We start from the raw sequence: 27105 nt of genomic DNA, 5'->3' as shown, positions 1-27105 counted from the left end.
CCCCAGTTTTCCCATGTTATGCAGCCACACTCTCTCTTCCACTTTATCATTTTCCTCTTTCACACACACTTCTCCACTCATCATCCCCACCTCTCTCACCCCTCCTCTCTGCACCCTACTCACCTTCTCCTCAACCTTGAAGAATAAGAGAAACCATGGTGAACTCATACCTTCCACACACAATTCCATTCCAAAATTGACCACCTAGTCTCATTTTTCCTCCTCCAAGTTACCCATATCTTTCAAAAAAACCACAAAATTCAGCCTCTTCTCTTAAAAGACAGCATCATGGTGGTTGATTACTCAGATTCAATTACCTTGTCTCTCAAGGAAGGTCAAGAGTGGAGAAAAAATGTACCGTCAAAGCTAGTGGACCGTCAACAAGCGTCAAAATTGGCCCTACTCAAGACACTTCGAGCATCAACCTTGTAAGAAATCCACCTTTTCTTACCTCTTAAGAGTTTTTCTTCCTTATTTGTATCCTACATGGATACTCCCATTGTAAATATCCAATTTCATTTGTAAATTAATACTAACTCTACTAACACTAACCCACTATGAAAAGTCCTATCACCTCCATTTCTCTCCTCTCTCTTTCCCCACCAACTTCTTGATAATTCCAAGCAAAAGAAATTAGATAAATTGCTGAAAATCTAACCCAACCATGGTTAGAGGAGTAACCCTAGCCTTCAAAATTGCTATAAAAGGAGGGTGTAGCTAGCACAAACAGGGGGAGCCATAAGCAAGAGCACTATGCTATAGCTTGAGAAGCCAAGATCAACCTCTCTAGAAGGAGCTCTTGAGTGGAAGCTCATTGTCTTATGCATGTGCATGTGTTGTAATAGGGGATTAGCAAGGAAACTCTATGCCATTGTAAGAGAGAGAGTGATCATTCAATTGAGAGTAGGAAATCTATCATTTCTCCTACTAGTGTAAGCCCAACATTTGCTGAATCAAGGAGGGTGGATTTGGACTAAGCTTGGATACTTTGTCTCCTTTCCAACGTGAAGTAATGGACAACAATGATGCGTAAGTGTCTTGGTGTTTTTTGTTAAGTTCTTGATAGCTTGTCTCTGGTGTTGTCATCAATCTAGCCATAAATCCCACATACTGTAAGAAGGCGACAGGGTGGAGAGGACTCCCCTGGCCTTAAGACAGTGATTGGGGTGGCTTTTCTTGTGATGTGTTGTGGTGAAATTTACGCAAGCTATGTTGAACAAATACTAATCTCACTTTGATTTGTCATGACAGATTTGTAAGAAGGTATTAATACAACAAGCACCCCCTCCCCCTTTCTCTCTCTTTCTTAAATATATAGTTGTGTTTGCTTGATCATTGCCGATACGTTTCAAAGCAGCCCGAGCACTATCTCTCTCTCTCGTGTTTTAGTGTGTGAGAGTGTTCCATTGGTGTTAGGGTTAGTGTAAATTCCTTGCTTGTTTGTGGGTTGCTCTAACGATTCTCCTCTTTTGCGTCCTAGTTCGCTCTTAAACTAGGTGGTGCCCCTTGTGTAGTTGGGATTTGGCTGTGGGTTGTTGTTTTGGTTTGTGTTGTGTTGTGCCCCAGCCCCATTGAGCAGCACGGGAGCCTTGAAGGGTGTCTAGAGGTTGCTCTTCTTGTTGCCCGCCCCGGACCGCCTCAGTAGCAGGGGTGTTAGTTAGACCAAAAGGCCTAGCTGTAAAATTGTAATACCCAAACGTGGTGTTGAAGGTGATCTTGGTAATGTCTCCCTCCTTGATCCTAGCTTGGTAGTAACATGACCTGAGATCTATCTTGCAATAAATTGAGGCTAAGTGAGGAGTAGCATCAATAGTGGTGGTTTTAGGTATAAAGGTTACTGGAACTTCAAGTGATACTTGCTCTGAAGGGTTTACAGGTCTTTCAGGATCAGTTATCGACACAACAGTAGGGGCAACTCGTTCTCTCAGCTTTCAACAGGGTGGCATGGTTACTATCTACAATATCATATTCTTTATTTAGCAAGAGAGACTAGCACAATTCTGAGATAGAATTCTAACTTGGATTTATAAACATCTTTTCATGAGGCCAATTAGATGCTATAAGTATAAGTTTACTTTCAAAATCTGAAAATAAGATTGGACCATTCCATATCTCTTTGGTCCCAATTCCAGCTTTCTCTCATCATTGCAATCCGTAAATTGTTCAATAGTTGTATGCGTCCCTATAGGGTTAACGGTGTAACTCCATTCGACCCACATGTTTTCCATTTCTTAGTAGAAATGGCACTTTCCTTAGGAGAGAAAATTTTGATAAGGTGTCTCAACATGACTAACGTGTTCTCTGGTTCGGCTATCCCCATTCTGTCAGGACTATCCTATAAAATTCTTCTTCTTGAATATTCCAAGCCATCAATAATTTCAAAATGAGTCTTGCTATATATACTTATAGCTTTATCTGTGGCTAATCATAAGAACTTCTTGGATTTCTTCATTATTACTCATAATTATCTTCTAGTCAATGTCCCAAAAATTAATTCTTCATGTGGTAGCTACCTTACCCAATCTTGCTCCTTATTACTAAGCTTAAGGGAGAATGACAAGTAAAGCTCGATAAAAGTTTTATCCATGCCACTTTCATGTGTTTTCGCACAAGTGCATGCATCTTCATTCATTTATGCCACTTCCATGCGTTTTCGCACAAGTGCATTACCTATTCTTTCACAAATTTCTATATCGTTCATTTCCAACTTTACTCACACTTCCCACTTGCTTAAATCCCAGGGACAAGTATAGGTTTCTAGAAATAAGAGCTTCCTAAAATATTCTAGCATAGAGAGTCTTCGCTCTAGCGTAGTAGTTTCCATCCTCTCATAGATAATCCATTGAATTTGTTCTGGCAGATCCCAAGCCATCTTGAAATTTTTTGAATAATTATTCAAAATATCAAGACTTCATTTTGTAATATAATTGAAATTTGGGTGCTAGACTGAGTTGTTTTTCTCTCATGCATTAATCTTAAATCCAAATTTCTAAAGGTACAAGATTCAAAATTAAGCTTTGATACCACTTATGAGGGCCATACTCATACTCGACCCTACTCACCTCCCTCAGTCTTCCAGACTGCTCTAGGGAATGACATAGATCTATCTGCAGTGATCCCTCCCACTTGGGACTAACACCCAGACAGTACTCCAGCCTATCTTGAATGCCAACCCAAGGGGGTAAATCCCATCAATTTGACGACTCTATCCGCTTATCATAATTTAATCCGTCCTTGGCATCTTTCAGTCACCCACACCCAAAATCGTGATCCTTATCTTTATCTTTAACTTGAGGATCTACTCTTGCTTTCTTGTTCTCCCTTGGTTTATGGTGGCGATAACCCATTTTTCCTGACAAGCAAACACGGCAGTTATCACTTTCCCCTAAGAAGAAGGATCTTGTAATCCTACATGGTCTCGCTCATTCCCACTTACGTGTTTTTATTCCGCATAGTCCTAGCTTTTAACATTAAAAAATTTTATTCAGCATCCGGCCATCTGACCCTCCGGATCCGCCCACCCACCAAACCATTTCATCAAAATCTCTTCCCGAGGTAGTACTTAACTACTACAAAATAAGGAAGATAGTCTATCATACATCGTCAGACAACAAGCAACATACAATCTGTTTGCATAATCTTGTTCAGGGAGATTCATCTGGTTGCTCCCACTAGATCTTTATTTAAAAACTTTTAATTCATTTTTTTAACCTTAATCTGCTACAATTAGCTTGTAACTAGTTTCCTAACTAATCATGCAACACATTTAGTTTTAACAATTCATCTTGCCTTACTCAGGACCAGATAATCGGTTACAAGCCATCAAAATGGCAGCACCTTCACAATATTTTCCAGAATTAAGTGTTTGGGAAAGGCTCATCAAGTAATTTAATCATTCCTTCTTAAAAATTTTATTTCGAGAGATATAGCACCATCTGACTAATGCACAGGATAGCCCCTATATTCCTAGCCTTTCTAGTTCCTTTTTACGCAATCAAATCAAACAAATTTCCTTAATTCAATTCACATCATCCTCCCTGAGTATGACCTTCTCATCCAACTATTGGCATCAGGCCATACCCGGATTATGGTCGTTTTCCAATAAGAAACCGCAGGTACTTCACCCGGACGGACAAAAATAAAACAAACCCATTCATCCCTTATCCCTCGGTCATGAATGACCTAGGTATAACAAACTTTCCGGTTACGCTGCCCTAGCCAAAAAGGGCCAATCTTCGTCAAGTTCTTCAAGAGAAATCCTCTCACTGGGCCGGCCTTTCAATCAAATTGACCCCAAGAAGATCCATCTTGGTTTTTGGCCATTTCCAAACAATGTTCAAAACTCCTAGTTCAATCTATGTTTTGCAATGGGCTATCCCTATCACCTCTCAAGATTCTTTTTTAACTCCTAGTTGGTAGTTTCCAAGTTCATTCATTTATTGACCTTAATTCCTACTTTCATTAATTATCTACCATCCCAGTTTATTTAGAAAATACAAGTGAGTTTTTTTGCCATAGGCATTTGATGGTTAATGTCTCTTCCGAAATGCCAACTTTTTAAGTTCAATCTCCGTTTTGTACGATTCCCAGGTTTTGCAATCCTTTGCCATCCATGGGGCATCTCCATGGAAGCTTATAGAGTTTTCGGTTCAAAACAACACGGAGATCAATTCCGTGAAGTTATCCCCTATCTCCGCCATCCCGTACTTGCAAACAAACTTGAAATTGACAACTTTAGAAATACTCTTCAATACCAAAAATTGAACTACTTCTATCGAGTTTGACAACTACTCTTTTCTTATGGTGCCTAGCTTTCCATTTAGGAAGCTAGAAGGTCATCCTATAATTTTTGAGTCTTTGAGCTTTCCATTAAAGCTCGCTTTCGGGATAAAATGGAAATCTAGAGCTTTCCAATAAAGCTTGGAAGAGAGGATTATAACCGTACATTCTTCCTACCATAAAGAGACATGCAAACCCTAAGCCTGATTACCATAATGAGACTAAACCTTTCTCTCTTTAATGAGACAAGGTTTTCATGGAAGCTTAATCCTAATCACACAAGGTCATCATGGAAGCTTAACCCTAATCACACAAGGTCACCATGGAAGCTAAACCCCAATCACACAAGATCACCATGGAAGCTTAACCCTAATCACACACAAGGTCACCATGGAAGCTAAACCCTAATTGCAAGCTTGTCTTTTAAAGCTTTTTTTAAGTACAAGGTTACCATCAAAGCTTAGCTTAATGATGCAAATCTACCTTTGAATCTTAACTTAATGATGCATATATACTCTTAGCACTTAGCCCTAATTCCAAGGTTACCATTAAAGCTTAAACCTAAAATACAAGGGAGTCACTAAAACTTACACTTAAGTGCAAAGTTACCATTAAAGCTTAGTTTAAGGGTGCAAATCTACCTTTGAAACTTAACTTAATGATGCATAGATACTCTTAGCACTTAACACTAATTTCAAGGTTACCATTAAAGCTTAGTCCTAATATGATGCACATAAACCTTCCTAGTATTAAAACACATGGTTTTGGTTAATAAATCCTACTATAAGTGAAGATTACCTCCTCTTAACAAGAGGGAAGTGGGGTTGAAGTACTTCTTGAAGAGATGTGAGGCTCAAGGAAGAAGGAAAGGGATCTAGGATGAAGAGGAAGGAGAGAGCAGCTTCTTCACAAAACCCTCAAGGGTTTGGCCTTCAATAGAGTGAAAGAGCAAGAGCAAGGTTAAATGGAAACCTTGATTTACTTAAGCATAATTTTGAGCATGGCAAGTATGCAAGTAGCTTAGCAATGTGTGTAAACTTACAAAGGAGAGGGGGTACTTATATAGGAAATGGTGGGTAGATTACAATGTATATACTGGGGGGGTGGATGAAAAAATACAAATACAGTCCTACTAAAGTCCCATGAAAGTAGAGAGAGAGAGAGAGGGAGGGTGGTTGGGCTCTCAAACCTGACAAGGATGGCATTGATTCAAAAAGCATTGTGTTTGAATTGCAAAGCACCAGCAACAAATTGACTGTCGTAGCATTACAACATAGTACAGGTGTATCTGAAGTCTATCACAAACAAGCACGATGCATTGGTGTCGACCCATTGGCCCAAGAAGGGGCTTAATGTAACTGGAGATGTTCCATCGAGTTCAAAGCAAGGGGGCCCTCACAAGAAGTGAATTATGTAGTGGATGATAATACTCACGTCTTCCTCATTTATAGATTTGCAGATCTATGTGTTCTTCTCTCTCGTTTATAGGCTACTATGGGAGTCTACGTTTTGGGGGTCTATCTCATGTATGTAGTGGATGGATGATGAGCTTTATCTAAGCTCTCTTTTCTAAGTGTTATTTCCATTATGTATCTTGAGTCTCTCTCTCTCTCTCTCTCTCTCTCTCTCTCTCTCTCTCTCTAAAATTGTGGCCATAACATGTTGAAAGAAATGCTCTCCAAACTGTGTTATGCACCAGCTCTCTCTCTCTCTCTCTCTCTCTCTCTCTCTCTCTCTCTCTCTCTCTCTCTCTCTCAAACTGGTCATGCTAATTTGGTGCACAAACTCCTCCCCCTTCTGCAATCTCACCTCTTTCAAGGTGTATAGATATAAATACATCTCTCTCTCTCTCTCTCTCTCTCTCTCTCTCTCTCTCTCTCTCTCTCTCTCTCTCTCTCTCTCTCAGTTTCCAACATGAAACATGAGAGATGGAGATAGTTGGAAAATCCACTCTCTCCTTAATTCTCCACATTTAAGATTACTTATAAGAGTTCTTTTTGGGACGGCTATTTGTCTCCTAGACATGCAAGACGTAGTAGGATCTATCAAGCCTCTGGAGCTACATGACGTGAGGCAGCAGGAGAGAGAGAGAGAGTTTGGTGCTCTCTAGGGGGAATTAATGTAGCTCTCTTGGAAGATTGCTAGCATTTGATTAATGTGGATCAATGCAATGAGTTCTCATAGAGAAGGGTTGGAACGGATGTGGATATTGATCCAATGCTTTCGCAAAAGTTTGAGGAGATTGAAGTCAGAAGCAATTTGGAAGCCAATAATGGAGATGTTCATGGGGAGCCCATAGTTGTCTCTAGAGAGGGAGATTACTCCAAAGTCGAGACACGTTGTCTATCCATCACCTACATATATCCTAAAAACACACCCTTGATGCATATCTCTATGTTGTCACTTTTTCACAAAAAGTCTATACTTCACATCATAGGCAGCTCGGATTTTTCATGTTCCCTTTGTGGTGATCTCGCTTGGAAGACAGAAGCAAAGACCATTAGCACATTTGTGGGAAAAAGTTGTTGCAACTCAAGGAGTGTTTCTTTGCCACCATTATGTGAACCTCCTTTAGAATTAAGAGAAAATGCAAGAAGGTAATACTAGAAGCAAGAAAGTCCTAAAACATATCACAACATACAATAGTGTTGGCATTTGCTTCTTTAGGAGCTCATATAGATGAATCTCTTTGTCAAAGAAAAGGAATCTATACCTTCAAAGTGCATGATCCGAAGGATGAATCAAGCTTACTGACAGAATCCCAATCTGCAAACACAGTAGCCACAAGTAGTAAATGCTCCAAGGTTTTGAAGTGGTATGCAAATCTGCAAACACAGTAGCCACAAGTAGCAAATGCTCAAAGGGTTTTGAAGTGGTATGCAATTAGAAGAAATACACTAACCACGACACAAGTGAGTGTTTTTACCATCAAAATTATGTGAGGGAAAGGCCATACGGACCTCCAGAGGTGCACATATTTCCACCACCCCCGAGGTACCAAATAGGACCCAACAATGCAGCCCAGGGAGGGGACAAATCTCACAAGCCGTTGTTGGGCCAATAGCCACATTTTTCTCAAGACAATTGAGTCATTGTTTGATACACGCAGCCAGTAGAACCACTTATGAGTACATCAATAATGCCATCAATAGTTTATTACCAAGAGCCTATGGAAACGGTGTAGCATATGCCACTAAATATAGTCCCTTTTGCGCAAGCGCAAATGAAGCTACAAAACCTTCATATGTGGCTCAAACAACAAGAAACCAATTTACGATGGACAAAAAATACATTCATATCCATAGCAAGTCAAAATTAGAATCCTAGAGGATATCCTCCTAGGACATGACAGCCAATGGAGCACCACTAGCTACCCAACCAGAAGGTACATGCTATGAATGTGGAGATGACCATCGAGCACGAGTCTGTCTTAACAAGGGCCAATGAACAAAAATCTTTGGATTTTTGTGACAGATGTGCATTATATCACCTCATCCAACATTGTGCTAAGAATCCAAACAACAATGAAAAAGCAACTATGAATGTCATTAGAGTTTTATCTTTTTCTAGTAGATCTGAGTAAGAGCTGATAGTTTTTGTCAAGGTGGTAACTAGAGCTCAAGCTTAGAAAGCATCCAAAAATAAGCTAGGGGTAGACGAGCTAAAACTTCTAGAATAAACTGAATTTGAAAGAGGTTCAGTAAGGACTCAACAAAAATTGTAGAAAGCAAACAAGATAGAATGAAAGCGAAGATGCTGAAGGAAAAGACAGCCTTGGAGATTGAACTAAACCAAACAAGAGAACAACTCAAACGTGAACAAGAAAATAAAGAAAACATCAAGGGGATGGAAGTTCCAAAAACAATATTGAACGGTTCAATCTTGGTTGAGAAAGTGAACGAGCACTTAGATGCCATGCTACATGCCTATGAGGCAAGGCTAAAAAACAACCAAACACTTGAACAAAGATTGTTTACCTATTTATATCCAAAAATGGAAACAAAATAAATGGAAATGTGCCAAAGGCTCACAGTGATAGCTCACTCTAGTGCAGCTAGAAACATTGAAAATCCATGAGCAAGTAGTGCATGTGCCAAAAAAAGAGAACATAAGCACCTCAAAAGGGGGAAAAAACGGCAAACCAACCAAACCAAATGAGGGAACATTGGATATGAGGGTTGTGGTGAACACCATGGATGAGTCCAAATCTCACAAGATGCCGCCAATTTTTGAAGTGAACAAGCTGTGGCCACAATCAATATGGGAGACAATCAAAAGTCGAAAAGGGAGTAGTGCCATGTTGCAGTTAGCAACAATCTTGGAGATCAACAGGGATGGATTTCATGGTGGCATGTTAGAGTGTTTCATTGGGGAGAATATATCTTCAAGATTTATATTATCTAGTTTACTAATATTCTTGTCGTTAAAAATAAAATTATCTCCTATCAATCAATCTAATGCCAATTTTGATCATCAACAAGAAGATAAGGCTCAAATATCATAGGTAGAGGTGAGCAAAACTACATGGGAATTACGTCAAACCAATCCATGTAACATGGTTAGATGTCAGGGATATCTCAGTTCTGTTAAAGCAAAGTGTAATAAATGTATAGATTTAAATGGCATGAAGGTAAAGAAGGAGTTTTGGCACCTTTATTCTATGGAAGAACTAAAATATCAATAGATGACTCTAAAATTAGATCACAAATAATATGGTTTTGTGATGATTGCATTGAGCACACTGATGAGCACACCTATGGCGGGTACAACAGACGAGGAAGAGAGAGAGAGAGAGAGAGATTCGATAGCTTGAACACACTTTTGATTAATTGCTTGTAAAAAATAACCTTACATATAAAGGAGGAGTTGCCATGCAACACTCAACTCTAAATGAGTCTAACCTGCATGCTATAGGGGACAGTGCCCACGGGTTGACAACTACTCACCAAACTCTGGCTTGTATACCCAACAACCCCCCCCCCCCCCCTTCAAGCCCAAACCACTGACAATGGACTTGAGACAGACAGACCATGGCAAAGTTCATTCACATGAAACCATGAGTAAAAGTCCCCCCCTTGACAATAACATAGGTGTGTGTGTGTACTTCCCTCAAACAACTATTAGTGTGAGACATACCAGAACCCGAACAAAAATAAAGGGTGGTCTTACCATTATATTTTTTATGGCAGTGTCTATAACCCGTACAATTATTGATAAATGACTGACATGACAAAACATGACTTTTAGCTAGAATAATTAAACTGAAAAGCAGTTGAAGAATACTGCCAGAAAATCGAGTTGAAGAAACCAATCCGAACTTGCTTCTATTGCTTTGATTTTGGAGTCGCACTTTTGCTTTTCTTCGGTATCACCATGAAGCAAGAAGCTTTGCAAATAATTGTCTTTGCAGTACTTCGATACTCTTTGTTGTGTATGAGCGTCATCAAAAGCACCACACATTTCCATGGTTATCTGCTTAACAGTTGCCAAGCAACACTTTACTAGGTTGTGCCTTGAACGACCAACTTCACCACTAAAAAGGGAAAAAGTTTGTTGTGACGGAAGCAACAAGCAACGGCTAAAAAATCAGTGTCGGATCTTTGAGAAGAAACTTTGATGGCGATTGAATACCAGTTGATGGGTTGTAGCGGCTATTAGCATTGACAAGTACCGTACTATCACGTCGAGGATACCCGAGGGTGGTAATACCCGATGGCTTAGGGATAAGACCTTGCTTGACGGCCAGCGGGTATTCCCACCCTCGGGTACAGCATGGTGTGCAGCAGACGAGGAAGAGAGAGAGACTCGAGAGATTTGATAGCTTGAACACGCTTTTGATTAATTGCTTGTAAAAAATGACCTTACATATAAAGGAGGAGTTGCTGAGATTTCTCATTCGTGCTCATTTCGACCTCCGTTTCCACTACAGGCAGGTTTGCAAAGGCAATTTCGTCATTTGGTGCAGAATTTTTGTGAATGCCAATTTTTGCATAACAGGTGCCTTACAATCTTCTATGGTTTGTGCTATATAGCACGTGTTGTTCTTGCTCCATTTCTCCTATTTTCGAGCAATTTTCACATTAGGTGCAGCATTTACCATGGCTGACAACAACACAGATGTGTTCAAGATGTTTGCTATTGAGGACAGGTTGGATGCGGACAATTACCCTATGTGGGCTTACATGATGCAATATGTTCTTGTGTCAAAGGGCGTCTGGAATATTGTGCAGGGCATTGACGTACGACCTGGTTCTAAGGATGTAGGCGATGTTGAGGATGTTGCAGGTCTTGCTGCAAGGATTGCTGCTATTAGAGTTGTTTTGCCTACGACAGAACAAGCTCGTTGGGATGTAAAGGATGCGCATGCTCATGCATTGATTGCATTACCTGTGAAACGCACCATTGTTCCTCTCAGCAAAATCTGCAAAACAGGCTTGGGATATTCTAGCAGGTCTTTATGCAAGCCGCAATGAGGCTAAAATTGCTTTGCTGCATAAAGAGCTGGAGTCGAAGATTATGCATGAGGAAGATGATATGGAGACTTTCCTTGCTAGTGTCAAGGATATCAATGAGCAACTTATTTCTGCAGGTGAAGTCATTTCAGATAGTTCCCTTGTGCAGACTGTTCTTGATGCCTTACCAGATTCTTACCAGACTTTTGCTAGTACTTGGAGACTTATGACCCAAGGAAATCCAAAAGTTGTCAAGTTTGATGCATTATGCACATTTCTATTGCAAGAGTCACTTTTCAGAAAAAATAGGACTAGACAACGCGCAGTTGAACAGGCTTGTATTGCTTCTCAAAGAAAGGGTGGTAACAGTAATGCAGCCACTTCTTATGGTTTTTCTTCAAGTGGCAAAACTTCTATTCCTAATGCTTCTACTGGCAACAATTCGTTTCGAAATTCTAGTGATATGGGCAAAAAGAAGATGCGTTGCCACTATTGTAAAGCTAATGATCACTTGATCAAGCAGTGTCCTAAGTTGAAGGCCAAAGAGGCTAAGAAGAAAGAGGGTGGTTCCACTGCAAATGTTGGTTCCACTACAAAGGCAGCCATTCTTGAGTCTTCTGTAAAAGGAGACCGTAATGTTGACATTGATGTAGAATGGGCTTTTAGTGTAGAGTGCACTTACAATCCTGTTGTCCATGATGCACGCTTGTTAGTTGCTGCAAATTCACATGTGTGGTATTTCGATAGTGGTGCTACCAAGCACATTACCTCACATCGTGAATTGTTCACCTCTCTCGAGTCTGTCCCTCATGGGAATTCAGTCACTTGTGCCAACAATGCCTCTTGTCCGGTTTAGGGAGTTGGAAAGATTGTGCTTACTGCTGCAAATGGCAGTTCCTTCACACTTGTTGATGCACTTTATGTACCTGGGATCAAGAAGAATTTATTGTTTGTATCCGCACTTGCTAGACTTGGACTTGTAGTCAAATTTGTGGATGGCAGATGTATAGTTCATGATCTCACTTTTGGTGATGAAATTGTTGCATCTAGACTTTTGTGTCGTGGGCTGTATAAGCACACTTTGTATGACAAGTGTGGACAAAATTTTGCAAATTCTGTTGCAGTTTCAAGGGCTATTTCAAATGCAAAACTTTGGCATGCACGTTTTGGTCATCTGAATTTTGCCAGTTTGCTCTGTTTGTAGAAATCTGATATGGTTGCTTCTTTGCCGCCTCTTGAAGCACCTGTCAAACATGTTTGTGAAGGCTGTATTTTGGGTAAGATGCAGCGTTCTAAGTTTCCAAAGGATGGTTCAGTTTGGGCCACATGCAGGTTGCAGCTTGTGCATAGTGATGTTTGTGGGCCCATGCAAACTCCTTCCTTGGGCAATTACCTTTACTTCGTGACTTTCATTGATAATTACTCCAGGCATGCATGGGTATTTCTGCTTAAAGTGAAGTCTGAAGTTTTTATGTGCTTCAAATAATTTCTGGCTATGGCTGAAAATGTCTCGAAATGTACTATGTGCACCCTCCATTCTGATCGAGGGGGGGAGTATATGTCTTATGAATTCAATGCATTTTTGGCTAGTCGTGGGATAAAACACCAATGTACAGTGCCTTATACACCTCAACAAAATGGTGTTCCTGAGAGGAAAAACAGGTCACTTACGAAAATGGCACAATGTATGGTCAAAAGTCAAGCTTTGCCGCATTCTTTTTGGCTTGAGGCCATCATGTGTGCCACTTATGTACTAAACAGGTGTCCTACGAAAGCTTTGCAGTCTATTACTCCATATGAAGCATGGCATGATAGAAAGCCTTCTATTGAGCAAATGTGTGTTTTTGGTTGTTTGGCATATGCTTTGGTGCCACAAAAATAGAGCAGAAAATTGGATGATAAGGCTGTCAAATGTATTTTTGTTGGTTATAGTGTTGAAAGCAAAGGTTATAGGTTGTATCATCTGCAAACAAAACTTATTTTGGTTTCACGAGATGTAGTTTTTGGGGAAGATTCTGTTCAGCCCTTGCTATCATGTACTAGAGACAATAATGTAAGCTCATAGGACATTTATGACACTTTGTTGCCTCTTTTTAGTGGTGGAAATACGAATGTAAGTTCCAATGAGGCGAATGTACAGCCTATGGGGTTTTCTGAAAATGTTACAGATCAGCCTATTACTGATGCAGATGTACTTGATGAGGAAAGGGCTGAAAATGAGCAAGCTAGAGGTATGCCAAAATGGTTGGTGCACACTTTGCGTGACAGTAAATTGGATGCACCTTTGTATAGTCATACTCATTCAGGCTCTCACCATGCATCTTATGCATCAGATTGTTATGCTTTGGCTATGTCTAGCTTACATGATGTTGAGGAGCCTCGGTCTTTTGATGAAGCACAGAATTCAAAAAATTGGATGGCTGCCATGCACTTAGAATATGATGCACTTATAGAAAATGACACATGGACTTTATGTGATTGCCTCCTGGAAAAAAGGCCATTGGTACAAAGTGGGTTTACAAGTTGAAACGTAAGCCGGATGGTGAGATTGATCGCCATAAGGCTCAACTTGTTGCAAAGGGTTATGCACAGCAAAAAGGCATAGATTATGAGGAGACTTTTGCTCCCACTTGTCGTATGACTACTGTGTGTTTTCTATGTGCATTGGCAGCTTATTTTGGTTGGATGTACATCAATCAAACGTTGTTACTGCTTTCTTGAATGGTGACATATTTGAGGAAGTTCATGTAACGCAGCCTCGCGGTTTTATCATAAAAGGACAAGAGGACAAAGTGTGCAGATGTAAGAAGGCTTTGTATGGGTTGAAGCAATCTCCTCGTGCTTGGTATGAGAAAACTGACACTCATTTGGTCAAACAAGGCTTTTGTAATAGTCCAACAGAAAGCACATTGTATGTAAAGCGTGAGGGTGATGTACTTCTCATTGTGGTTCTCTATGTAGATGATTTGCTGATCACTGGACCAAATGAGAGATATATTGCTGAATTTAAGGCTGATTTGAATGCTACTGTCAAGATGAAAGATTTGGGGTTGTTGCATCATTACTTGGGTATACAGTTTAAGCAATGTGATGGTGGTATTGCCTTGTGTCAGAAAAGTTACATAGAGACATTGCTATGTAAGTTTGGACTTGAGGATTGCAAACCTATTGCCACTCCCATGGAAACAGGTTTGAAGTTAAGTCTACATGATGTTGGCGATTCTACTGATGTCACTCTTTATCAAACTGTTGTTGGCTGCCTCATTTATGTATGCAACACGAGGCCAGATATTCAATTTGTAGTCTCACACGTCAGCAGATTTATGCATAGCCCAGGGTCTAAGCATTGGCAGACTGTCAAGAGGATTTTTTTCTACCTTAGTGGCAGTTTACATATTGGCTTGTTTTATCCTAAGGGGGATCATTGCCGCCATACTTACATGCTTTTTTGGACTCAGATTGGGCTGGTTATTTTGACACGAGAGTGTCCACAAGTGGTTTTTGTTTCATGCTTGGCAATTCATGTATATCATGGTTGAGCAACAAGCAACCTACTGTGGCCACTTTGAGTTGTGAGGCTGAGTACAAGGCAGTCTTCACAACTATGGTTGAGTGTGTATGGCTCAGACACCTTATGGCTGATTTGGGTGTTGGACAGGACACTGCCAACACTATCTACACTGATAGTCAGAGTGCATTGCCAATTGTAAGGAACCCAATTTTTCATGCTCGCACAAAGTACATTGAGGTGCATTACCACTATGTCAGGGAGAGGCTCTTAGCAGGAGAGATTAGCTTGGCTTATGTGCCAACACAGGAGAACCTTGCAGATCTTTTCACAAAGGCATTGTCTCATGAGAAGCTTGAAGCTTTTCCCAAAGCTTTGGGCTTACTCCCTTTTGTGGACTGATCATATCCTCAGGGCATGGCACTTCCCTTTACTCATGTGCCAGCTCTCGTTCACCGCATCACTCCAGGGGGGATTTGTTACCATATACATGTGGTAGTGATGTGTGTGAACACAACACTAGGACCGCAGGGGAATTTTTTCCCTCTTTAGGAGGTTTTTTCCCCCGAGCATTGTGTATACGCCCATCACTCTAGGGCTATCTATCTTTCCATTTCACACTAAGTAACACACTCTCTATTGTGTGCCTTGAGTTTCCTTCGTCTTCTCCAAGCTATGTGCATTTCTCCACAACCCTAAATCCAACAACAGGGGCTTCGACATAAACGAGCTATGTTTTGATGCTCTTCAGTCTATTAGCTAAAGCTGCAATGTTTTCATCTTCACGCATGCAAAGAGAATACAATTCCATTTTTAAACTCATTTTGGAATACTTAGCTTTGGCACCGAAAACCTTCTCTAACTCTATCCAGGCAGCACTTGAAGAATCATCATCATCCAAATAATGAATAAAGTCGTCTTCTAAGGAAGTTAGACTGATACCAAAGCTTGTTCATCTTTCCTTTGTTGCTCGACAGAGAGGGCTTGAGTTACTACAGTTGTAGTGCCTGCTTCGTCGGTTGTGAGAGGCTTGACCACGTTCCATAGGTTTTTTTGCATCAAATAGCCTTTTACTTTGATCTGCCAAGTATGGAAGCCAAATCCATTAGGTTTATCTGCCTTTGATGCCATCCTTGATATGCTTTGTGATACGCCACAAAAGCCCCTCGCTGATCGACCTCTCAGGCGGTGTTTTGAAGTGCTTTGGGAATCCCACTAATTAATGTGCAAATGTCGATAAAAATTTCTTGACAAGTTGCTCTACTGTCCGTCCATACCTTGGCCATGCAACATTTTAATATGCATGCAAAATTGCACACAACTAAATTCCTTGCCGACTAGAGGTGTTTCAAGATGCACGAAGATGCTCAGTACAGAAATATCACCTTCTTTGTCGCCTTGGTAGACTTTGGAAAATCGCCTAGAATTCCCTGCGTTTTGAGATGCTTGTCAAAAACAATAGCAAAAATATGCCGGCTTCAGAAGCTTGACCGATATGATGCAAATCGAACCGAGCAGTGAACAGTGGGGTGTGAAGACCCTCTTGACTGAAGGCCTAAGACCAAATAAGGTGGCCACTATTTCATAATAGTGTGAAATCAAAAGCAAAAATGGCAAAATAAATCTACAGACAGTGTTGTTGGCAATTTTGTTCCTTGTAGCTTGTAGAGGCCGAATTCGCAGGTGCTTTAGTGTCAAAAGCTCTTTCTTATGCCATGCCGATCCTATTGATGCCAGGTTTGATCAGTTTGATGCAGGTCGACAGGCTATCTTTCCCCACCGTTCAGTGCTCGGTTTTATTTGCAGCATATTGGTTAAGCTTTTGAAGCCAACATATTTTAGCTATTGTTTTTGACAAGCATCTCAAAACGCAGGGAATTCTAGGCGATTTTTCGAAGTCTACCAAGGTGACACAGAAGGTATTTTTTCTGTACTGAGCATCTTCATGCATCTTGAAACACCTCTAGTCAACAAGGACTTCAATTGTGTGCAATTTTGCATGCATATTAATATGTTGCATGGCCAAGGTATGGACGGACAGCAGAGCAACTTGTCAAGAATTTTTTATCGGCATTTGCACATTAATTAGTGGGATTCCCAAAGCACTTCAAAACACCGCTTGAGAGGTTGATCAGCAAGGGTTTTTTGTGGCGTATCACAAATCATATCAAGGCTGGCATCAAAGGTAGATAAGTTTAATGGATCCGACTTCCACACTTGGCAGATCAAGATAAAAGGCTATTTGATGTGAAAAAACCTATGAAACATGCTCAAGCCTCTCGCAACCGACGAAGCAGGCACTATAGCTGCAGTAACTCGAGCCCTCTCTGTCGAGCAACAAAGGAAAGATTTTTTGAATAGTCTACTAGCAGAATTTTGTCAAATTGTCACTATTTTAAAGGAGAAGGATCCCTTGCCTTCTTTGGATGGTATTGTTAAGTCACTCCAGGAAGAAGAGAAACGAGTACCACGAATCAGCTCTTTCGTACCAACTGCATATGTAGCTCGTGGTTGCACTTCAACTACCAATTCAACCACGCCTACTACCAGTACTAGACCTTGTGCAATATGTGGATGCAGCAATCATCACACCAAGGATTGTTTCAGTGAAAATCATTGCACCCATTGTGGAAAGACTAATCATCCTTTGGAAAAATGCTTTAAGAAGAATAAGCAACAGATCGATATGGTTGAAGGAGATGAAGATGGTGCAGCACCAATGCTATTCGTAGAAAGTGATGTCCTATAGTTTATTTTTTTAGTTTGTCTTTATGTTTCCTTTATGCCATTCATTTATCAATAATTGTACGGGTTATAGACACTACCACATAAAAAGTGGTAAGACCGCCTTTGTTGTTTGGTTGAGTTATGGTAAGTCTCACACTGGGTCAAGTTCTGGTAACGCTTTTGATTGATTGCTTGTAAAAAATGACCTTACATATAAAGGAGAAGTTGCCATGAAACACTCAACTCTAAGTGAGGCTAACATGCATTCTATAGGGGATAGTGCCCATGGGTTGACAATTGCTCACCAAACACGGGCTTGCATACCCAACAAACCCCCCCCCCCCCCCTCAAGCCCAAACCACTGACAATGGACTCCAGACAGACAGACCATGGCAGAGTTCATTCACCTAAAACCATGAGTAGAAGTCCCCCCTTGACAATAACATAGGTGCGTGTGTGTGTACTTCCCTAAAACAACTATCAGTGTGAGACTTACCAGAACTCGACCAAACAACAAAGGGTGGTCTTACCACTTTTTATGTGGTAGTGTCTATAACCGGTACAATTATTGATAAATGACTAACATAAAGAAAACATAAAGAAAACATAAAGACAAACTGAAAAAAGAAACTACAGGACATCACTTTCTACAAAAAGCATTGGTGTTGCGCCGTCTTCATCTCCTTCAACCATATTGACTGTCGCTTATTCTTCTTAAATCATTTGTTCGATTGATGATTAGTCTTTCCAAACAATCCTTGGTTTGATGATTGTTGCGTCCACATATCACACAAGGTCTAGTGCTGGTAGTAGGCCTAGTTGAATTGGTAGTTGAAGTGCAACCACGAGATACATATGAAGTTGGTACAAAAGAGCTGATTTGTGGTACTCGTTTCTCTTCTTTCTGCAGTGAGTTAACAATACCATCCAAAGAAGGCAAGAGATCCTTCTCCTTTAAAATAGTGACAATTTGACGAAATTCTGCTAGTAGACTATTCAAAAAAATGGCTATCAGATCTTCATCTGGCACAGGGGCTTCAACGTAAACAAGCTGTGTTTTGATGCTCTTCAGTCTATTAGCTGTTGCAATGTTTTTATCTTCACGCCTGCGAAGAGAATACAATTCCATTTTTAAACTTATTTTGCAATACTTAGCTTTGGCACCGAAAAGCTTCTCTAACTCTATTCAGGCAGCACTTGAAGAATCAACATCATCCAAATAATGAATAAAGTCGTCTTCTAAGAAAGTTAGAATGATACCAAAAGCTTGTTCGTCTTTCCTTTGTTGCTCGACATAGAGGGCTCGAGTTACTGCAGTTGTAGTGCCTGCTTCATCGGTTGCGAGAGGCTTGACCACGTTCCATAGGTTTTTTTCGCATCAAATAGCCTTTTACATTGATCTGCCAAGTGTGGAAGCCGGATCCATTAAACTTATCCACCTTTGATGCCATCCTTGATATGCTTTGTGATATGCCACAAAAAACCCTCGCTCATCAACCTCTCAAGCGGTGTTTTGAATTGCTTTGGAAATCCCACTAATTCATGTGCAAATGCCGATAAAAAATTCTTAACAAGTTGTTCTACTGTTCGTTCATACCTTGGCCATGCAACATTTTAATATGCATGCAAAATTGCACACAACTGTGAAGTCCTTACCGACTAGAGGTGTTTCAAGATGCACGGAGATGCTTAGTACACAAATATCACCTTCTGTGTCACCTTGGTAGACTTTGAAAAATTGCCTAGAATTCCCTGCATTTTGAAATGCTTGTCGAAAACAATAGCTAAAATGTGCCGGCTTCAAAAGCTTAACCGATATGCTACAAATCGGACCGAGCACTGAACAGCGGGGTTTAAAGACCCTCTTGGCTGAAGCCGGCATATTTTACCTATTGTTTTCTACAAGAATCTCAAAATGCAGGAATTCTAGGTGATTTTTCAAAGTCTACCAAGGAACAAAAAAGGTGATATTTCTGTACTGAGCATCTCCGTGCATCTTGAAACACCTCTACTCGGCAAGGACAGTAGAGCAACTTGTCCAGAATTTTTTATATCCGCATTTTCACATTAATTAGTGGGATTCCCAAAGCACTTCAAAATATCGCTTGAGAGGTTGATCAGCAAGGGTTTCTTGTGGTGTATCACAAAGCATATCAAGGATGGCATCAAAGGTGGATAAGTTCAATGGATCCGGATTCCACACTAGGCAGATCAAGGTAAAAGGATATTTGATGCGAGAAAACCTATGGAACGTGGTCAAGCCTCTCACAACCGACGAAGCTACTCCCACGCGTTGACTCAAGGACAAAAACCTTGCTTGACGTCCATCCTGAGCTCTGACGCCAAGCTGATCAAACCCGGCATCAACAAGATCACCATGGCATAAGAAAGAGCTTTCAACACTAAAGCACCTGCCAGTTCGGCCTCTATAGGCTACACAGAACGAAATTCCCAACAGCGCTGTCTGGAGATGTATTTCACCATTTTTGCTTTTAATTTCACACTATTATGAAATAGAGGCCACCTTATTTGGTCTTAGGCCTTCAGTCAAGAGGGTCTTCACACCCCGTCGTTCACTACTCGGTCCGATTTGAAGCATATCGGTTAAGCTTTTGAAGCCGTCATATTTTAGCTACTGTTTTTGACAAGCATCTCAAAATGCAAGGAATTCTAGGCGATTTTTCAAAGTCTACCAAGGCGACACAGAAGGTGATATTTCTATATTGAGCATCTCCGTGCATCTTAAAACACCTCTGGTCAGCAAGGACTTCAGTTGTATGCAATTTTCCATGCATATTAAAATGTTGCATTGCCAAGGTATGAACGGACAGTAGAACAACTTGTTAAGAATTTTTATCGACATTTGCACATTAATTAGTGGGATTTCCAAAGCACTTCAAAACATCGCTTGAGAGGTTGATCAGCGAGGGTTTTTTGTGGCGTAGCACAAAGCATATCAAGGATGGCATCAAAGGTGGATAAGTTTAATGGATCCGGCTTCCACACTTGGCAGATCAACGTAAAAGGCTATTTGATGTGAAAAAACCTATGGAACGTGATCAAGCCTCTCACAATCGACGAAGCAGGCACTACAGCTGCAGTAACTCGAGCCCTCTCTGTCGAGCAACAAAGGAAAGACGAACAAGCTTTTGGTATCATTCTCACTTCCTTAGAAGACGACTTTATTCATTATTTGGATGATGTTGATTCTTCAAGTGCTACCTGAATAAAGTTAGAGAAGCTTTTTGGTGCCAAAGCTAAGTATTGCAAAATGAGTTTAAAAATGGAATTGTATTCTCTTCGCAGGCATGAAGATGAAAACATTGCAGCTTTAGCTAATAGAATGAAGAGCATCAAAGCACAGCTTGTTTACGTAGAAGCCCTTGTGCCAGATGAAGATCTGATAGCCGTTTTTTTGAATAGTCTACATGCAGAATTTTGTCAAATTGTCACTATTTTAAAGGAGAAGGATCCCTTGCCTTCTTTGGATGGTATTGTTAACTCACTGCAGAAAGAAGAGAAACGAGTACCACCAATCATCTCTTTTGTACCAACTACATATGTAGCTCGTGGTTGCACTTCAACTACCAATTCAACTAGGCCTACTACCAGCACTAGACCTTGTGTGATATGTAGACGCAACAATCATCAAACCAAGGATTGTTTCAGCAAAAATCCTTGCACCCATTTAGGAAAGACTAATCATCAATCGACAAATGCTTTAAGAAGAATAAACGACAGATCAATATGGTTGAAGGAGATGAAGATGGTGCAGCACCGATGCTTTTCGTAGAAAGTGATGTCTTGTATTTTCTTTTTTCAATTTGTCTTTATGTTTTCTTTATGTTAGTCATTTATCAATAATTTTACGGGTTATAGACACTGCCACATAAAAAGTGGTAAGACCGCCCTTTGTTGTTTGGTCGAGTTCTGGTAAGTCTCACACTGATAGTTGTTTGAGGGAAGTACACACACACCTATGTTATTGTCAAGGGGGGGGACTTCTACTCATGGTTTCAGGTGAATGAACTCTGCCATGGTCTGTTTATGTAGAGCCCATTGGCAGTGGTTTGGGCTTGAGGGGGGGGTTGTTGGGTTTGCAGGCCCGAGTTTGGTGAGCAGTTGTGAACCCGTGGGCACTGTCTCCTATAGCATGCAGGTTAGCCTCAGTTAGAGTTGAGTGTTGCATGGCAACTCCTCCTTTATATGTAAGCTCATCGTTTACAAGCAATTAATCAAAATCGTGTTCAAGCTATCAAATTTCTCTCTCTCTCTCTCTCTCTCTCTCTCTCTCTCTCTCTCTCTCTCTCTCTCTCTCTCTCTCTCTCTCTCTCTCTCTCTCTCTCTCTCTCTCTCTCTCTCTCTTCCTCGTCTGCTGCACACCATGTTGTACCTGCCATAGTTGTGCTCATCACTTGGTATCAGAGCTTAGGATGGCCATCAAGCAGGGTTCTTGTCCTTGAGTCAATGCGCCAGAGTAGCTGCTTGCAGAGGAGAAAGCCAGCCTGGCAACCTGCATCAAATTGATCAAAGCCGGAGTCAACAGGATCGCCATGGCATAAGAAAGAGCTTTTGACACTAAAGCACCTGCCAGTTCAGCCTCTACAAGCTACACAGAACGAAATTGCCAACATCGTTGTTTACAGATGTATTTTGCCAGTTTTGTTTTTAATTTCACACTTTTATGAAATAGTGGCCACCTTATTTGGTCTTAGGCCTTCAGTCAAGAAGGTCTTCACACCCCGTCGTTCAGTGCTCGGTCCAAATTGCAGCATAATGGTTAAGCTTTTGAAGCTGGCATATTTTAGCTATTGTTTTCGTCAAGCATCTCAAAACGCAAGGAATTATATGCGATTTTTCAAAGTGTACCAAGGCGACAAAGAAGATCAAGGTAAAAGGCTATTTGATGCATAAAAACCTATGGAACGTGGTCAAGCCTCTCGCAACCGATGAAGCAAGCACTACAGCTGCAGTAACTCGAGCCCTCTCTACCCAGCAACAAAGGAAAGACGAACAAGCTTTTGGTATCATTCTAACTTCCTTAGAAAACGACTTTATTCATTATTTGGATGATGTTGATTCTTCAAGTGCTGTTTGGATAGAGTTAGAGAAGCTTTTTGGTGCTAAAGCTAAGTATTCCAAAATGAGTTTAAAAATGGAATTGTATTCTCTTCGCATGCATGAAGATGAAAACATTGCAGCTTTAGCTAATAGACGGAAGAGCATCAAACACAACTCGTTTATGTTGAAGCCCCTGTGCTAGATGAAGATCTTATAGCCAATTTTTTTAATAGTCTACTGACGGAATTTCGTCAAATTGTCACTATTTTAAAGGAGAAGGATCCCTTGCCTTCTTTGGATTTTTTTGTTAACTCACTGCAGGAAGAAGAGAAACGAGTACCACGAATAAGCTCTTTTGTACCCACTACATATGTAGCTTGTGGTTGCGCTTCAACTACTAATTCAACCAGGCCTACTACCAGCACTAGACCTTGTGCGATATGTGGAAGCAGCAATCATCGAACCAAGGATTGTTTCAGCAAAAATCCTTGCACCCATTGTGGAAAGACTATCATCCTTCAGACAAATGCTTTAAGAAGAATAAGCGATAGATCAATATGGTTGAAGGAGATGAAGATGGGACAGCACCAATGCTTTTCGTAGAAAGTGATATCCGTAGTTTCTTTTTCTAGTTTGTCTTTATGTTTCCTTTATGTCAGTCATTTATCAATAATTGTACGGGTTATTGACATTGCCACATAAAAAGTGGTAAGACCACCCTTTGTTGTTTGGTCGAGTTCTGGTAAGTCTCACACTGATAGTTGTTTGAGGGAATTACACACACACACCTATGATATTGTTAAGGGGGGGACTTCTGCTCATGGTTTCAGGTGATTGACCTCTGCCATGCTCTGTCTGTCTCGAGTCCATTGTCAGTCGTTTGGTCTTGAGGGGGGGGTTGTTGGGTATGCAAGCCCGAGTTTGGTGAGCAGTTGTCAACCCGTGGGCACTGTCCCCTATAGCCTATAGCATGCAGGTTAGCCTCAGTTAGAGTTGAGTGTTGCATGGCAACTCCTCCTTTGTATGTAAGGTCATTTTTTACAAGCAATATCAAAAGCGTGTTCAACCTCGATCAAGTTAACAATACCATGCAAAGAAGGCAAGGGATCCTTCTCCTTTAAAATAGTGACAATACCAGTAGACTATTCAAAAAAACGGCTAGCAGATCTTCATCTGGCACAGGGGCTTCAACATAAACGAGTTGTGTTTTGTTGCTCTTCAGTCTATTAGCTAAAGCTGCAATGTTTTCATCTTCACGCATGCAGAGAGAATATAATTCCATTTTTAAACTCATTCTCGAATACTTAGCTTTGGCACTGAAAAGCTTCTCTAACTCTAACCAGGCAGCACTTGAAGAATCAACATCATCCAAATAATGAATAAAGTCGTTTTCTAAGGAAGTTAACATGATACCAAAACTTTTTCATCTTTCCTTTGTTGCTCAGCAGAGAGGGCTCAAGTTACTACAGTTGTAGTGTCTGCTTTGTCGGTTGCGAGAGGCTTGACCACGTTCCATAGGTTTTGTCATATCAAATAGCCTTTTACCTTGATCTACCAAGTGTGGAAGCCGGATCCATTAAACTTATCCACCTTTGATGCCATCCTTGATATGCTTTGTGATATGCCAAAAAAAAACCCTAGCTGATCAACCTCTCAAGCGATGTTTTGACGTGCTTTGGGAATCTCACTAATTAATGTGCAAACACCGATAAAAAATTCTTGACAAGTTTCTCTATTGTCCGTCCATACCTTGGCCATGCAACATTTTAATATGCATGCAAAATTGCACACAACTGAAGTCCTTGCGGACTAGAGGTGTTTCAAGTGATGAGCACAGCTATGGCGGGTACAGCATGGTGTGCAGCAGACGAGGAAGAGAGAGAGAGAGAGAGAGAGAGATCCGATAGCTTGAACACACTTTTTATTTATTGCTGGTGAAAAATGACCTTACATATAAAGGAGGAGTTGCCATGCAACACTCAACTCTAATTGAGGCTAACCTGCATGCTATAGGGGACAGTGCCCACGGGTTGACAACTGCTCACCAAACTCGGGCTTGCATACCCAACAATGGGGTTGCCTATGGTGGATGCCGCCTTTGGGGTGCCATGGCTAGGAGAAGTTGCAGCAGAGACGAGAGAGAGAGAGAGAGAGAGAGAGAGAGAGAGAGAGAGAGATTCGATAGCTTGAACACGCTTTTGATTAATTGCTTGTAAAAAATGACCCTACATATAAAGGAGGAGTTGCCATGCAACACTCAACTCTAACTGAGGCTAACCTGCATGCTATAGGGGACAGTGCCCATGGGTTGATGACTGCTCACTAAACTCGGGCTTGCATACCCAACAAATGCAATCTATGGACTAATATCACCTACACCATATAAATGGTTGGTAGAAAAAGGAACGTCACTTGCTTCACCTGAAATTCAAGGCCTTCAAAGTGAAGGATTTGTTCTTGGTGGCTTGCAAAAATTGGGTGTTTTGAATCCTTCAAAAAGAGCTCTTGAGAATATTGCACGCACAAAATCTAGGCATGAGTATAGGGAAGACCAAAAAATAATTTCAATGAGGTCAATCAATAAGGATATGCATAGTAGGATTGATTTTGCAACGTCTTTGGAATATGAGGTGCTACATACACATAGGATTCAACAAAGGGAGTATGTGGAGTTTGTATTGGCCACTCATGGGACAATTTTATTCATAGGTCCTGCGGAGCACAATGTTAAATGCCTTGTAAACACATTTATTGTGTCTTCCTCCATCAATTACAATTAGACTTGGAAATTCATAAACTAGTCCACTAGGCTGCTTTGAAAAAAGAAGAGGTCCACGCTGCACTTTCCCAAGTTTGAAAACTCAAATAGATTCATTTTGGTGCCTAGACCATGTGTCTACCTTTTATGCTTCAAATGCCCTCATTTTTGTACCTCACCTTCTTAGCTAATCAAGTCAAAGTACGTTTTCCTACTATGCAAGGTTCTTTTCTATGCAAAGGTTTCCAAGCCCGATGAGTATAGAAAATATTTTCTCTATGGTGAGCATAGCTTCTTGTACACAAATACATTTTCTACTCAAAATATAGTTTGCTCAGATCAAAAAATTAATGTATGAATGATAAATTATGTATGTTATTTGACCCTTGGCTTGTTAGCTCGCAGGTTTTACCTCGAGAATTGGTAACCCCCAAAGAAAAGGTGGTAACAGCAATGTAGCCACTTCTCGTGGTTCTTTGGTGAGTATCAAATCACCTATTCCTAATGCTTCTGCAGGCAACACCTCGTTTGGATATTCTGGTGAAAACGGAAAGAAGAAGATGCGTGGCCATTTTTGCAAGGCTAATGATCACTTGATTAATCAGTGTCCTAAATTAAAGGCAAAAGAGGACAAGAAGAAAGAGATTGGTCCCACTACAAGTACATCTATTGTAGAATCTTCTGTGAAAGGAGATTGTGATGCTGATGTAGATGCAGGGTGGGCATTTAGTGTAGAGTGAACTTATGATTCTTTTGTCCATGATGCATTTATGTTAACAATTCACATGTGTGATACTTTGATGATGGTTCTACAAAGCACATTACTTGGCACATTGTGACTTGTTTATCTCTCTTGAGTTTGTCCCGCATGGGAATACAAACACTTGTGCTAGCAATGACTGAGGGATTTAGTCTACCCTATAAGGGATTAAAACATATTTCTATTGGCCTGCCATAAAAGCAAACATACAAGAGTATGTTTCTAAATGTGTGGTATGCCAAAAGACGAAGGTTGATAGAGGGAAGCAACCTGGATTGCTTCAACCTTTGCCAATCCGTAATTCACCATGGGAGAGCATATCCATGGATTTTATCTTTGGATTACCTAAGTCTATCCATGGGAATACGGGAATATGGACGATAGTAGACAGGTTCACCAAACAAGCTCATTTTATACGTGTCAAAAAGACTATCAAAGCCCATCAAATGGCAACCCTCTTCATATCACAAATTTTCAAGTATCATGGCTTGCCGATGTCCATAGTGTCGGATAGAGATCCTAGAATGACCAGTAATGTTTGGAAGGGTCTCTTTGAGAATTTAGGGACAAGGCTAAACCTCTCTTTAGCCTATCACCCACAAAGGGATGGCCAAAGTAAAATAGCTAACCTAACAATCCTTGATCTACTAAAATCCTACATAACGAAAGTAGATCAAAGGTCCCAATGAGAGAAATACCTACCCTTAGTGGAGTATGCCTACAATAATACTGTACATACCTCCACGGGAAAAGCACCTTTCGAGGTAATTGAGGGAAGATCTAAAAGTCCCTTGCTACTTAAGGTACACAGGAAGATCTAAAAGTCCCTTGCTACTTAAGGTACACAGGAAGATCTTCGTTGTTGTTGCAGTTGAGCATAGCCGAGACTACAAGAATCTTTCCAAAAGATTAAGGATGTTATCTCTATCTCATAGCAAAGGCAAAAGGCTGTTGCTGATAAGCACAAAAGAGCCAAGCCTTTAAAGAAAATTATTGGGTCTTGCTTAAATTCCCCAAGGTGCAATTAAGGCACACGACGGGCAAGAATCCTACGGGACAC

The 27105-nt window shown here is 40.7% G+C and overlaps 1 pseudogene; it reads right to left on the bottom strand.

Moving 5' to 3' along the window:
• LOC147432091 (uncharacterized) overlaps positions 1 to 23788 on the bottom strand; it is a 76960-nt pseudogene extending 53172 nt beyond the window's left edge.
• Positions 23789 to 27105: the final 3317 nt, after the last annotated feature.

The sequence above is a fragment of the Adiantum capillus-veneris genome, chromosome 20 (assembly GCF_014529385.1).
Source record: "Adiantum capillus-veneris isolate H3 chromosome 20, ASM1452938v2, whole genome shotgun sequence".
Lineage (NCBI taxonomy): Eukaryota > Viridiplantae > Streptophyta > Polypodiopsida > Polypodiales > Pteridaceae > Adiantum > Adiantum capillus-veneris.
This window is presented reverse-complemented; position numbering and strand designations above follow the sequence as displayed.